At 42.1% G+C, this 15,928-nt stretch overlaps 1 protein-coding gene across 2 annotated transcripts in view; it reads left to right on the plus strand.

Moving 5' to 3' along the window:
- Positions 1-15,928, plus strand: part of NIPBL (NIPBL cohesin loading factor) — a 271,388-nt gene that overhangs the window by 72,795 nt on the left and 182,665 nt on the right. The gene's annotated exons all lie outside the window — the stretch shown is intronic.

Here is a 15,928-nt window from a genome sequence, read left to right on the forward strand (position 1 = left end):
ACAAATCGATATTGACAACATAAAAGTTGTGATGGATAGTAGGAACCAGAGACATCTACAGGGTGAAAATATGGAAGATTTTGTTTCTGGTCTTTCTATGATTTGGGTGGGGGCAGAATGCCAGGTAGCAGTACATAGGGGCCAGGTTAAGCCACTTGAAACATTGTTATGGGAAAGGGATAGGCAGTGTGTAAATTGGGATGGAGGGCAGGATTGGAGATAGGGTATTTCTCTCTGTTCTTATTCAGTTTTTCATTTCAGGGTCTCCCTTTAGCAAGAGTCATGATGACCCCTTATTTTTCCTGGTTCTGTATCTTTGGGACTAGGAAGGCATGTGTAGTCATTTCCACAAGTGCAGAGTCATGGAATTTGTGGGGCTTTGATTTATGTGAAGTATACAAACATAACTTTATCTGATTGAAGAGGTGGTACAAAATGTCTAGCAATAGACAAAACTTGTATTCTTAACGAAAGGAAAAAAGTGCATCTTTCAGGAGCGTGTTTTTACAGTTGGAGCATATATTTGGCCTATTGTACCAATAGTACAAGAAGAGCATGTCCTATTACCCAACCATAAGTACTTATAGTGTGATATAATCCTGGCTTGAAAATCTACCTGTCCAGCATGAGTAGAATACTTAGAATACTTTCCTAGGCAAGCGCCATTAATTTACGTAGCACCTAAGTAGCTGTCATTAAAAAAAGTAAATTTCTAGCCTTTATTATTGCAAATATAATTTTCATATGCAGCCAAGGTCCAACTGTAGGCTAAATAAATGCTGTGCTGTCTTCCCGAAACTGCAGACAGAGCTCCACAAACTGTAATAGATTGAAAACTGACCAAAGTCTGATCGTATTTCTCTCCTCTCTAATCCCTGTGAGCAGCAGTTAAACTGACAAGATTTATTTTATTCTGCTTCATCTTGGAAATGTACAGCACTGGAGCTAATCACTGGTGATGGGGACTCAAAATGATGGTAAAGGATGGTTAAAGTAGTAGAAGTGCAGCAACCAGGATACTGGCAGAGGGACAGGTGGTAGAGACCTCATTGGATTAATCTCAGCTCTGGGGTAGGAGGGGAGAACACTGCAAGAGAGAATACTCCTCTTCAGAAACAAGAAAGGAGTGTGTGATTAAAATTGACACTCACCATATTCCACCAACAAACTCCCACTGCTGAGAAGCATGTATTTAAAAACAGAGCCCCGATTTAAGGCCTGGGAAGAGCATCCTAGTTATGATCCCAGAATTTTTCCCTTCCCAAGTAGTTGAAAGGATGTGAAAAGGAAAAAGAAACAGAAGCTGAAGAAAAGGATGTAGCACGTTGTGTTATGGAAAAGAAGAGTAATCAAGGGAGAAGGGAGGGGGAAGGTATAACAAAATCAATGGATGTAATAATGAGGGTTGATCAAGTAGTAATTGACATTTGACTGTATTGGTAATATATAATTTGAAACTTTTTTGTGAGATTCAGCCAGCTCTGTGGCTGATCAAATATTATTCAGAAAATATGTTTGAAGAATTCCACTGGTATAATCTAAAACAACCCATGCATCTGAAGAAATGGTTTTTTTTTAACCCACGAAAGCTTATGCCCAAATACATCTGTTAGTCTTTAAGGTGCCACCAGACTAATATGGCTACCTCTCTGATACTCAAATACAGACTAATGGATATAGACTGATACTCAAATACAGTTAGTGAGCATTCAACCAATCCTAGTAGTAATTGTACATTTAGAAAACATTTATTATCTTGTAGGATGGTTCACAATTAAATGCAATACACAGCTATTTCATACTTCTCAATTATGAACATGACTTTGTGGGTTGGATATGTTTCAGGTAGGAGTTTGGCACAAGTATTTTTCATATTATCTAATAGATTTACTGTTTAGATTCATGTGTGTGATATAAATATTTCTAGACTTGGGTACTAAGTTCCCTGTAAGCTGCGTGGCACTCTATTTATTTAGCACTGCGCAGGTTCTCAGGGAACCTGCCTAGGGACCTGCCCCGGCCGGGGGAGAAGCACCCCTGCCCTGATCCCAACCTAACCTGACTCCCAACCTGTTGGGGCAGCCCCCTGGCTCCAACTATGCCACGGCCTGGACCTGCTATTGTGTGTCTATTCTGTGGCCCCAGTCCCAGAGCTGCTGCAGGACTGGGGAGGCGCCTCTTCCCACCCCAGCTCAAGTGCTGCAGCTGGGAGAGAGAGCCGGGGGGGAGTCCTCTCTCCCTGCCATAACCCTGGAGCACCCTCCTGCACGCCAAACCCCTCATCTCCAGTCCCACCCTAGAGCCCACACCCCCCGTTGGAGCCCTCAACTCCTCCCCAACCCTCTGCCGTATCTCCTGATCCCTCATCCGCACCCCAGAGCCTGCACACCAGCTGGAGTCCTCACACCCCTGCACCCCAACCCTCTGCCCTAGACCTGAGCCCCCTCCCACACTCTGAAACCCTCGGCCCCACCCCCACCACATGAATTTTGTTATGTGCACCTATATGAAGGTGAAGTGTCACACATCACCTATATATTGGTGTACATAAAATTCATTCCGCACATGGGTGGGAAAAATTAGAGGGAACATTGCTTGGGTATCATTAAGTACTTTATACTTTGTTCAAAATTTTTAACACCATCTTGGATATTATTATTGTAGTGGGTCGGACTCACCCCTGCGGCGCCTCCTGCTGGTTGTCCTTGGGAATTAGCTCAGTCCAGCATCCAGAGCGCCCCCTGCAGGCCGGTGATCCGCCTGTTTGCTACTGGCCCCGTGTCCCTCCCAGGACTCCGGTGCCCCTTTAACTGGGTCTCCCTCTCCCAGGGGAACCCCTACCCCACTATCCCCACTTTGCCTCAGAATTGGCTACTGCCCAGTTTCCATCTCACCCCTGTTCACTGGGGCAGACTGCAGTATCCACCACTCATCATCGGCAAAGGGGGTTTGGACCTGCTGCCTTGGCCTACCCCTGGGTTGCCCCCTGCAACCCCCAGTACCTTTTGGCCTAATGCTAGGCTGCAGCCTGGGGCTTTCCAGGCAGGAGCTCCCCAGCTCCTCTGCCTTTCCCCAGCCCTGCTCCACTCTAGGTATCGTGTCTAGCTCCCTGCAGCCAGGCCCTTCTCCCTCTACAGGCAGAGGGAGACTGACTTGGCTCCTGGCTCACAGCCTTTTATAGGGGCCAGCTGTGGCCTGATTGGGGTGTGGCCCAGCTGCGGCCACTTCCCCAATCAGCCCAGCTTTGAGAGCAGCAGCTCTCAAGCCCTGCCAGGCCACTTTTAAACCCCTTCAGCCCAGGAGCAGGGATCCACCCTGCTACAATTATGGTGTATTATTTCAAGCGTCTTTTACATATTCTGACTGCTTGGATGTTCCAGCGGGTACAGCTGAGATGGTACACCTTTTCATAGCAGTATCTGTTGGAGTGTTCATGTGCACCTCCTACCTGTCCTCTCTGCATTCCTGAACATTCTGAAGGTGAGGCTATAAAAGGGGGTGCGTACCCTCTGCCATTTCAGTTCCTTCAAATCACAGCAGCAGATGGTCATGAATCTCTCTGGATCCCTCTGATATAGATCCTTCTGTCAGGAAGATATTAGTGCCTTTTCTCTAGTGTAATTTAGTATTAGCGTAGCATGGTGTAGTGTCAATGAGTTACTAAGAACAAAATTTTTCTTTATAGTTAATAGCAGTTAGTTCTTCAGTTCCAACTACCGTACCAGTTCCATGGTGGATCCAGAGGTGAAGAGACCTGGCTTTAAAAGGTGTGGCTCTTGTCCATCAGTCTTTCTGACATCAAATGCCTGTACTAGATGCCTGGCTTTGATGAGCCAACGTGCAAACTCTGTTGCTCCAAGAAGTTCAAAGCCCAGCAGATCTGATATCTATAAAGGGTATGAGCACAAGATAAAAAAAACTGTTATTGCTCTTGGACACCTCTGGGTTTCAAAGCTCCATTCAAAAAGCTCTGGTCCTGACTCCAGTTTCAGGTTCCAAGACAACTGTACAGTTGGTTCCAAAGTCATCATGACAAAATCCTGCCATTTGTCCTGTCTACTGCCTTAGGGTATTTACAAGTGCCTAGCTGAAGTAGTGGCTCATTTAAGACTGCAGAGTGTTTTTGTTTACCCTTATTTTGACTGTTGGCTCATGAAAGGCTCATTGAAAGATGCCTTCTTCAAAGACATACATTACACATACCATCTCTGAGAGGTTAGAACTCTTGATAAATATGAAAAAAATCCCTTCTTTCTACATGAAGAATCCCATTCATAGGAGCAGTTATTGACTCTCAGGAGGAGAGAACATGTCTGCCAGGAGAAGGATTTCTGAAACTTCAATTTGCCGTAGCCCTGTCAAAATTATACTCAAACAGTAATGTTCTTCTGAGCTGTTTATGGTCCTCTTGGCTTTAGCCACTTACAACATATCCCTTTATGTTCAGCTCAGAACAAGAAGTCTGTAGTACCTGCTGGTATTAAATTACGGACCAAATACAAGCAATATGTTGACAGAGTTGACCATCCAGGAAGAAATCCTGCTGTCCTTGACATGGTGAACGCAATGTACAAATGTTCTGAAAGTGGTACAGTTCAACCTTCTAACTCATCTTTAGTGCCTTCAAAATGGTCATTGGAGCTCTCAAGATGAGACTACATATAAACATTCTAGAATGGAGAGCAATCTGTTGGATACTCAAATCTTTTCTACATTACATCCAGCACAAGATAGTGTCAGTGATGGTAGATAATACAAAGGAGTATATTTATGTGAACGAACAGGGAGGGCTTCATTCTTTCCAGCTGTGAAAGAAGCACTCAATTTATGGGATTGGTGTATCCAGTCCTGTGTTTATCCTGTAGCTCTATATGTAGCAAGCAAGGTCAATAGCCTCATAGTTGAACTGAGCAGACACATTATGGATCTGCAGAAATAGTCATTAAATAAATCAATTGCAGACAACATCTTCAATCTTTGTGAGTTCTTGGACATCCATCTCCTTGCCACCAGACAGAATTTGAAGTATCCCTGTTTTAGCCAAGAGCAGGAAGACATATAAGATGCTTTTCTCCTGAACTGGGGAAAGGGTCTGATCTATGCTTTCCCCCCTTTTGTTTCATCCAGCGATTGAGAGAGAAGATAAGACCAGATTGATCTAGGATAATTTTAGGTGCCCCAGAATGCCAAGACAACAGTAGTATGTGGACCTTCAAGGGAGTGTACAGATTGCTTTCTGTGTTACCAGACTTATCTTAATAAGAGGGCAAAATTCATCACCTGGATACTCTGTCCCTTTAGAGGTGTAGCTGTAATAAGTGAAAGGTGGGGAGGGGTAGCTCCCTTTTATGGACACCCAGCCCGTCAGTTAGCTACAAAATCCGTGTTAGTAGCTGTTCTCTACTTGATTTACCTGTAAAGGGTTAAAAAGGCCCATAGGTAAAAGGAAGGGAGTGGGCACCTGACCAAAAGAGCCAATGGGAGGGCTAGAACTTTTTAAAATTGGGGAAAAAACTTTCCATTTATCTGTCTGTCTGCTCTCCGGAGAGAGAGGATAGAGCAGAGCTATGCTGTAAAAGCAGTGGGCCAGGTATGAAATCACCAGATCATACCTAGAAACTATTCATTTGAAACCCCCAGATATGTAAGTAGATTAGGAAATGTCTAGGAAGACATGATTGGTTTATTTCTTTTATTTCTTGTGGTCTCCTCTGTGCTAACCCCCAAATGCCGTTGTTTTGCTTGTAACTATTAAGATGGACCTCAAGAAAACCATTTTTGATGCTTAATTATTATATTTGGTCTTTTAAAATCTAGAAATAGCCTAAGTTCCAGATGTATTTTCTTCCTTTTTGTTTTTAATAAAATTTACCTTTTTTAAGAACAGGACTGGGTTTTTGTGTCCTAAGAGGTTTGTGCATACGTTGTTTAATTAGCAGCTGGCAACAGCTAGTTTCCTTCCTTCCTTTTTTTTTTCCTGAGCTCTTCCCCAGAAGTGGGGTGAAAGAGCTTGAGGGTACCCCACGGGGAGGAATTCCCAAGTACTCTTTCCTGGGTTCAAAGGGTTTTTTGTATTTGGGAGGTGGCAGCATCTACCCATCCAAGATCAGAGAAAAGCTGTAACCTTGGGAGTTTAATACAAGCCTGGAGTGGCCCGTATTAATGTTAGAATCCTTGCGGGCCCCCACCTTCTGTACTCAAAGTGACAGAGTGGGGAATCAGCCTTGATAGTAGTAGATATCAAAAACATTTCAAAAACAGAAACAAAGAAATTAACCAGAAATTATTATGATATCTCAAGTGGACTGAAAGGAAGAAGATGCCCATCCTGGTTTTCAGAATGAACTGCTTCATTGCTAACGTTTGAAGACATTTTAAAACTTTAAAATCTTCCAAGATTTGTACATCTGTGTGACATATAATTTGGATATTTACAAATAATGTGTATGTGATGATAAACTTCAGCTTATGATCAATATAACCTGTGTCAAGTGGTGATGGGGGCAGGAGATGGGTTTGCACAAAACTTGGTTGCTGTGGCATATGGGTGGTTGCTTTAAGGTGTCTGGGAAAGTAGGTATGTGCTGTTTGGTGGAAAGGTAATTTTTTTTCTCCATTAGCAGCTTCACTTCTGGCCTTTCAGCATTTTTTTTTAAATGAAAGAATTAATACACCAAAAAATTTATTTGAAAGCAGTCATTGTTGCTACATACAACATAACTGACACAAACCCGCAAAAGTAAGGAAATGGGAATTTAAGCTTTCTCATAATATATACTCTCTACTTTGTCAGCCACTGCACTCATCTTACCACAGTTGTTCTATACAACAGACCACACACTACTATCTCAGTTCTGCCCCAAGGATGCCAGCCTTCTATTATCTCCTCTACCTATCTTTTTATCAAACTATGCTCGCACAACAAAATAAACTACACCTAACATGCTCGACTCCCTTCTGTATGCGCGTGTGTGTAAAGATTGTATGTAGAAGGGGATAGAGTTAAGTTTGTGATAATGGTAAAATTGTGGTAGTAGGAGTAGAGGACATATATTGTGTATGTGGCTTAGCTTTTATTTCCTTGGTTTTATGAGTTTGTCAGCTATGTTGTTTGTGTAGCAACCTTAACTGCTTCTAAACAATTTTTGTGTGTGCATTAATTTTATGTCAGTCAACCTAAAAGGTTTAGCACACTAGCTATCAGCTATCTAGAACAATTTCCAAGCCCCTGATGTGATGGGAAGAATTCTAAAGGAGAGTGATGGGTTAATTTTTGTGTTGTGTTTTTAGTACAGTAGGGTGAGTGATGTGGCAGTGAAGATGACAGAGCCAATATAGGGAGATAAAGGAACTGATAAGGGTGAAGGGGAGAGAGAAAAAAGAGAAAACAAACTGAAGAGATCATATGAGAAATTGTACCATGGTTTATGATAGGAAGAAAAACAAATGGAGTGAAATCTGGGTGAGAAATGATTAGCAAACCCAAGAAAGGTGTAATAGGTTGCACTTTTAAAATATTGATTGATAATATATTTTAAAATTAAATGAAATACACAATATAGTGCACAATTGCTTCAGTCGTTTAAATTGTGTAGGGGTTGGTCAGGCTTTGACTGCATCCACACGAATTCACGTACTGCGAGGTACACGTTTCCAATCATGAACCATACCAACCACTCCCTCTCCTTTTAGTGTGTGTATAAATCAGTTCCTCAAAAAGTGTGGTATCATGCCAGACAGACACGTTTCTGTATTTTTAGGCTTCAGTTGCAAATGGTGGGTTTTTTTCCCTTTCCCACAAAGTACTCTTGACACAGTAATAAACACTAGGAGTAACTCTTGGCTAAAATTTTAACTGCTTTTTATAAGTTGTACTCTACAAAACTGACTAGCAAGAAAAACTCATTTAAAATATTTCAGGTTTTAGAGCGGCTTACTATCGTTGGCTGCAAAAAGTGGGGAAAACAATTTTCAAGTACAGTTTGCTTTTAAAGAGATGGATTGTTTTGTTTAGACTGCACCTTGAAGCTACTTAAAGAGATTTCAGATTTTGCTATTGGTATTGCTTTTCTGTTATGGAAGCAGCAGTAGCAGCTTGCTTATTCCGGAGCTAAGAGTATGACTTTATCCCAAACACTTAAAAGAATCCCCACTGAAATAGGAATAAATATAAGTGCATTTTGAAAAAAAATTAGTAAGGCGTGGAAGCCCTGGAAAGGTGTGTTATTTTTTTATATATTGAAATAAATAAAATTTGCTGTATTTGAAAGGACTGCTTTAACTAAGTGGACCTGTGATTTTTAAGATAGGAGTAAAAAAGAGGCTTTTCCATTGTTCTCAGGAAATCTTAGGTTCTGGCATGTTTTCACCTTTTTGTAGTTTCCAGGTAACAAGCAAGTTAAAATTACATGGTTTTGGTCAGAGCCTCTGCTGGTGTAAATCAGCATAGCTCCACTGCCCATTGGCTCCATTGACCCTCATAGCCCTTTGTTTTCTCCTACTTAGTTTGTTTACCTGTTTTTTTAAATTTGTTTTTGTATTGTGTGCCTTTTATTATAGGTATTTGTAAGGCGATTAACTAGTCACTATTGCAGTTGCTTTTAGGAAACCTGTCTTAATACTGGTTTAGAAAGGCTTCTAAACCTTAATATTTTATTTCAAATTCCTTAACTTTTTGGTTTCATAAGTTATACTTTAACCTTGTTCAATTTTCCCATGAGTTAATCACTTTGGGATCTGAGCATACTGAGTTCACTCAAATACTGTTTGAACTTTTATCTGTACTGTAGAGAGAATTCTGCATCTGCTGGCTGTTGCTACAATGTGAATCCTTCTTCTGATTCCAGTATTTATCACTTCTGTATCTAGTATTTATAGAAAGGTACTACTAGTGGTGGTTGGTTTGTTCTAATATGTAGTGTTAGAGGCTTCTCTGAGCTTTTACACTCTTTAATGGAGTATTATTACTTGGAGAAAGCGGTTAGGTACATATCAGTCTGCTCTGTCATAGTTTCTCATCTGTGATCTTTGGTAGTAGACTGAGCCTTCCAACAGTAATTGATTTGTTTGTTACAAATTCCAAACACCAAATTAATATCCCATAAGAAGAATAACTTTATACTTAATTTAGTTCTATACCATAGGACAGTGTTTTTCAAAGTTTGGGTCGCGACCCATTACTGGGTTATGGCATGTAAGGCACTTTTTATAAGGTTGCCTTGCTCAGCACCCAGGGACCCTACAGGCCAGGGACCCAGGGATCCTAAAATTCCTGTCGGTAGTGCTGCCAAGCTAAGGCAGGTTAGTGGCTACCTGTTCCTACACCGAGCTGAGCCCCCGGAAGCAGCCAGCAGTGGTTCTGGCTTCTAGGCAGGGCAGCCATGGGGCTCTGCATGCTGCCCCTACCCCAATGACCGGCTCCGCACTCCCATTGGCCGGTTCCCACCCAATGGGAGTTGGGGGGTGGAGGGCCGGTGCCTGCGGGTGAGAGCTCCGGGGTTGGGGCACAGGCTTACCTCCAGCGGCTCCCTGTCAGTGGCGCAGCTGGAGTGAAGAGGCAGGCTTCCCACCTGTCCTGGCACCGCAGACCACACTGCGCCCTGGAAGCGGCCAGCAGCAGGTCGCTCACTCTTCCCCACCCTCACTGGGCTCAGGCAGGGGGTTGGTGTGTGGGAGGGGGTGAGGGCTCTGTCTGTGGTTGCAGGCTCCTCAGTGGGGCCAGAAATGAGGGGTTCAGCATGCAGGAGGGGACTCTGGGCTGGGGCAGGGAGTTGGGGTGCAGGAGGGGGCTCTGATCTGGGGCTGAGGGGTTCAGAGTGTAGGAGTGGGCTCAGGGCTGGGGCAGTGGGTTGGGGTGCAAGTTCTGGGAGGGAGTTAGGGTGTAGGAGGGGGTGCAGGGCTGGGGCACGGGATTGGGGTCTGGGAGGGGGCTCAAAACTGAGGCGGGGGTTAGGATGTGGGCTCTGGGAGGGAGTTGGGGTACAGGAGGGGATTCCAACCTGGGGAAGGGGGTTGGGGTACAGGAAGGGGTTCGGGGTTTGGGTTCCACCTGGGTTACCTCAGGTGGCTCCTAGTCGGCAGTGCAACGGGGCTAAGGCAGGCTCCCTGCCCTGGCTCTGTGCAGCTCCTGGAAGCAGCTAGCATGTCCCTGTGGTCTCTAGGGGGAGGGGCCACAGGGCTCTGCGTACTGCCCACACCTGCAAGTGCTGCCCTTGCAGCTCCCATTGGTCGTGGTTCCCGGCCAATGGGAGCTGCGGGGCAGCATGCAGAGCTTCCCTGATTGCCCCTCCGCCTACGGGCCACAGGGACATATTGCCGTTTCCGGAGCTATGTGGGGCCAGGGCAGGCAGGGAGCCTCCCTTAGCCCCACTGTGCTGCCTACCAGACTTTTAACGGCCTAGTCAGCGGCGCTGACTGAAGCTGCCAGGGTCTCTTTTTGATCGGGTGTTCCAAAAAAACTGGATGCCTGGCAACCTTATTTGACTTGAGTATCCCCAGGTTTCACCTCACTTAAAAATTACTTGCTTACAAAATCAGACATGAGAATACAAAAGTGCCATAGCACACTATTACTGAAAAATAGCTTACTTTCTAATTTTTACTATATAATTATAAACCAATTAGAATATATTGTACTTACATTTCAGAGTATAGTACATAGAGCAGTATATGTATGAAATTTTAGTTTATACCGAGTTTGCTAGTGTTTTTTTTGTAGCCTGTTGTAAAACTAGGCAAATATCTAGATGAGTTAATGTACCCCCTGGAAGAGCTCTGCCTACCACCCGGGTACATGTACCCCTGGTTGAGAACCACTGAGTTAGAGAGTATTGCCTCAGGCTTTGTTGGGGATGGTTGCAGTGAGTGGGGAGGAGAGAGAAACTGAGGGTTGGAGGGGTTTGGTGAGTGTTTTTATATCCTTTATATTCTATTTTGTATTATGCATTGTAGTTATATATACCTCTATTGCTGCTTGTACAAATCTTAAATAACAAGAAAAAGTCATTTAAGTCAAAATGTGACTGTTTCAAAACCATTATATGAATAAAAACATCTGAATTTGATATACTATGTTTGGTTTCTAGAAAAATAAATACACAGCTTATAGAAAGAATTTTTAAAATGGCTTGGACTTGGGAGCTGTATTATTCTGTGCTATGGCAGAAGTTGACCCTGTTCATGCAGTTGAGATTACATCAGTCTGATGCTGGTGCACAGATAGAAAATTAATAACCATTGCCTTTTTTTATTTGAAATAGGTATATGGAAAAATGTCTAGATAAAAAATAAATATCCAATTGGGGAAGTTTTACCAATTACTCTTAAAGTATTTGAACATTTTAAAAGGAGAACTGCAAAGTGCCAGCCTCACAATAGTTATGCCCTTTTTTCTTATTTATGTTGCATAACAAAGGCCTTAAAGATGTACAAAACTGTTTGATTACTTATAAAACTTTTAAAAGTGTATATATACACTTTCACAGATATAATAGGTTTCTTCCCTAAAGATCTTTCAAGTTAAGTGGACAATATATAGTGGAGTGAGGAAAGGAAACATTATTTTTTTTAATTTCATTTTTTGTATGTTAAATATTAGTTTCTGACAAATTGTCTTCACGTTACTGAATGTGTGCATAACTTCACAAACACACTTCCCTCTCTATTATTCTTCCACTGCTCCGACACAAGATTCAAAGAGAACACACATTTTTGTTAGGGATTGGGAAGAAACCTACAAATGGTGAGAAATCATCCATAAGTGCTGGAATTGATAATTTAACCTAACACTAGTTTGAGAACTGAGTCTGCTAGTTAGGGTGAAAAAGTTACATCCCTTGAAATTATGAGAATAAAAAGTTGTTTCAACTTGTGAGCTATATTTAATTGTAGATGTCAATCAACTTTCTATCGGAAAAGAAAGACTAATACAATAGTTCTTGTTTTTGTTTTATCTTTTCTTTTCCTGGCTTTGCTCCAGTTTATTTCTTTTATTTCTGTTGGAGATCAGTGTTTCCTCACCTTGACTGCCTTCAGTATTTTTCTCCCTTTAATCCCTGTATACAACCTCTCATTCCCTTTTCGATATTGTTTTCTGCTGTCACCTCTATATTTTTATATTCCTCCACTGTTCCCATTAATTCTTAAAAAACAAACAAACAAACAAACAAAAAAAACCCACCCCTGATTAATCCTAGTTTTTTTTAACTTACTCATTTGTCTGTCTCTCTTTCATGCCTTTCTTACCCATCCTTTTTCTGCATCCACCTCCTCATACACAGACATATAAATCATTTACTGGAAGACACCTAATAACCAGAGGACCAAATTAAGATTAGGCCTCACTATCCTGGGGCAATTCCTAAACTCTCTCCAAGCTAATACAGAAGATCAGACTAGCTGATTATAGTGATTCCCTTCTGGTTTTATGATCTTTTAATCTCAGTGTGCTCAGATTCCTATCTGAATATTGCACTTAAGCCCTGCTCAGGGGATCACTCTCTTGTTGCCCAACCAATAATGGGTAGAATTTTTCTTTTATTTTTAATGAAAAATGATTGAGAAGTTGAGGAGTGGGTATAGCAGCCAGAGAGGAACTGTGTGGGAACCTCATCACCCTGTGATAGTGAAGAGAAGAATTTCAATGTCATACTCTTAGGGCTTGTATACACTACCTGCCGGATCGACGGGGGCTGATTTATCATGTCTAGTATAGACACAATAAGTCGATCGCTCTCCAGTCGTCTCCGGTACTCCTTCAGAACGAAAAGCGCAAGTGTAGTCGACGGGAGAGCATCAGCTGTCAACTTACTGCAATGAAGTAGCTGAAGTTGCGTATCTTAGATCAGCCCCACGCAGTAGTGTAGACAAGCCCTTACATCTCCACATAATTCCACGCCCAAATCCCACTTAAACAGGCTTTGTATGGGATGTGGGGATGTCAACATTGGAGCTTTGCAAAGTTTGTATTCCCCTTTAGTGTATTTAAAAAAAAAAATTCCGACACATAGAAATGTCAGTTTAAAAATGTCTTAGACCTCTCCCCTCACATATTTTACTAGTAACACTGTAGGTGATAATTACTGTTTATTAATTAGTATTGCAGCGTAAGGGTCTCAAACAAGGACTGAGATCTCTTTGAGGTACAGACAGTCTTTTTGCTGTGTATTTGTACGTGCTTAGCATAAAGTCTGTACAATCTAACTATGTTATAGGTTGCTACAGCAAACAGACGGGGGAGCAAAAGGTAACAATGAAATAATTATGATTACTATGATGATCAGTGGACACAGCACACGAGCTGTCTAACCGTTGTTGAGAATTTTGAAATGAATTCAAGTCTAATTTATTTTTCACTGTTTATGTCAGTCTGCTTTTTGGAGTGTGGTGGTGGGGTTTTTTTTTAATTATTATTTATTTATTTATTTTTAAATTGACTAGTCACTACAGCAATGAAAACAGTTGGTCAGCTCCACTTTTGGGGCCTAATGCACTAGCGTAAAGCTACATTATTGCAAGTGCTGAAAGAAATGTTTACATTTAAGACAAACAGTTTTCTTATAAATTTAAAAGGTAACAAAATTTGAAAGAGCTTTGAAATTTTTTTTAAAGCAGAGTTTTGTGCCCTAAGTGACAATATCCTGCTATGATTTATTATTCCAATAAAAGTATTTTATTATGTTTCAGTAGGGAATTCATAAAGCAAGAACTTATTGAAATTTAGTGGATCCTCTAGCTTTCAGAAATTCTTGAAGAAATGTGGGAGGAAACATTGTTTCAGTATGCTATAACTTCTTAATTCATATCATGTTTAGGATTTTTGGACTGTAGATGGTTTGTACTTGAACACCTTTATATTGTGTCTGTCTTAGTAGTTGCTTATAGATCTTTAAAAATAACTCTATAGTTTTATATGTGATTTTTTTTTAATGTGGGGATTGTTTAGCTTTCTGTCACCAATAAAGAAAATTTCTGCACTTTTTGTTTTAATGGTGTCTGTATATTTACTATTTTTTTTCTCCTCACAATGACCCTGATTCTGTATGTGGCTAGGCAGGCTGCACATGAGGTACTCTTAGCATGGGTAGCAGTGGGTAAGCTGGTAGACTGCGGCTCCTAGATAGCTAGGAAGGGGGAGGAGGGGAAGGTGGTTTGAGTTAATAGGTAAAGGTTAAAAGTGATTAAAAGGAAAAGTAGCTAAGGATTAAAAATTAAGTAATAAAAACAGGGGCAGTTAACAGAACAGGCCCTTTTCTTTCTTTGGGATTTCACACAGGTGCAAGGTTCTGTGCTAGCAAATCACGAAGAAGGAGCCAATGATGGCTAGATGGAGGGGTTGTTGAGGATACTGTTGGGGAGGAGAGAGTGTAAATAAGTGTTCTAATCATAGTCCTAACTGATTAATTTGTTTGCATATTTGTATACCTTTCTCCATCCTTCTGTCTATCTCTTTATATATTTTAAGTTCTTTGAGATGAGGGCTGTCATCATATGACTGTACAATACCTAGCACTAAAAATTACAGGAGTTGCTGGTATCAACCCCTATATTTAGTTCACTGTACACTTTCCATTTTGAAAGATTCTTGCACCTTTTTTGAGATTCTTTAGCGTGTTCATTGTTTGTAGCAAGCCTTTGAAATTCAACAAGAAGAAAGCATTGGTCTGAAGAGGTGCCTTTTCTTTGTGCTATGCAATTCCATTTAACTATAGCGTAATTACAAACGATTTGCCTTTTTCCATCTCTTGCTTGAGTAATAACTGAACACCCATTCTAAAGAGCAAAGCCCAGGCCACGAAAAAAACTCTCAGTACCACCTCCAATGAACATTGCACTGAGAAACACCTCGGAGCTGTCAGAACAGCTGTAGCAGTTGGGGTCAGGAGGAAAGAGCAGCCCCAGACTGGGCTCCCCACTCGCCAACTGACATGTTCCTACTGTCTCATTTCCCCGTCTTCTATCCCTGTAAAGGTAACCTGTGGGCCAGGAGCCTTCCGCAGCTTCTCGGATTGGGGGAAAGAGCCAGGCCAACCATTGTCAACCCCACCGCACCCATAATATGGTGCTAGCATCCCTTTCCCTCATCACCTCCAGTCCCTGACAGAGTAATAGCCTTCTGTTGCTGTCAGCTAGTACAGTTATTGCTATCATTAAAGTGGTAGGTACAGGTGCCGGCTTCCTCCTTTCCCTGCGGGTGCTCAACCCCAGGCCTCACCCCCACTCCACTCCTTCTCCCAAGGCCATGCCCCCACCCCTCCTTTCCCTGCCCCAACCTCGCATCTTCCCACCTCATTCTGCCCTTCCCCAAAGCATGCCCTGCCCTCGCTCCTTCCTCTCCCCTGCAGCGCCTCCTGCATACTGTGGAACAGTTTATCACAGCAGGCAGGGGGTGCTGGGAGGGAGAAGGAGGAGTTGATCGGCCGGGCCACCAGCAGGCGGGAGGGCTGTGGGGGAGGAGGGGAAGCTGGCTGCTGGTGGGTGCTAAGTGCCTGTGGTAGTAGGTCTGTCCTGCAGTGCTGAAGGTTCAGAGTTCCAATCCTGCTAATGAATGATGTGTGGGGAGGGGGTTACATTTGTACACAAAATGTATTTTTACTTTTAAAAATAACCTAGGAAATTACATACCAAAAAGCTGTGTTGAAAGAAAGTAGCTTGAGGTTTGTAAAGTCAAATACTCTAAAATTGGAAAATTCTACAATTGCAGTTGCCAAAGTGCAGTCTTAGTTCTGCTCTCCTTGTGCATCTGCATTGTGATACAATCTTTAATTACGATCACATACTATTTTTTTCCATAGAACCCCTCGTTATTGAGAGTGCAGGATGGAAACACAAGGCAGAATTAAGGTTGCACTGGCATCCTTAAATCTGGCATTTTTAAACTTTAAAGTTTTAAAGTATAACCTAAAAATTCTTTTAACATAATTTTTTGTTA

This window comes from Mauremys reevesii, linkage group 6 (assembly GCF_016161935.1).
Source record: "Mauremys reevesii isolate NIE-2019 linkage group 6, ASM1616193v1, whole genome shotgun sequence".
NCBI lineage: Eukaryota > Metazoa > Chordata > Testudines > Geoemydidae > Mauremys > Mauremys reevesii.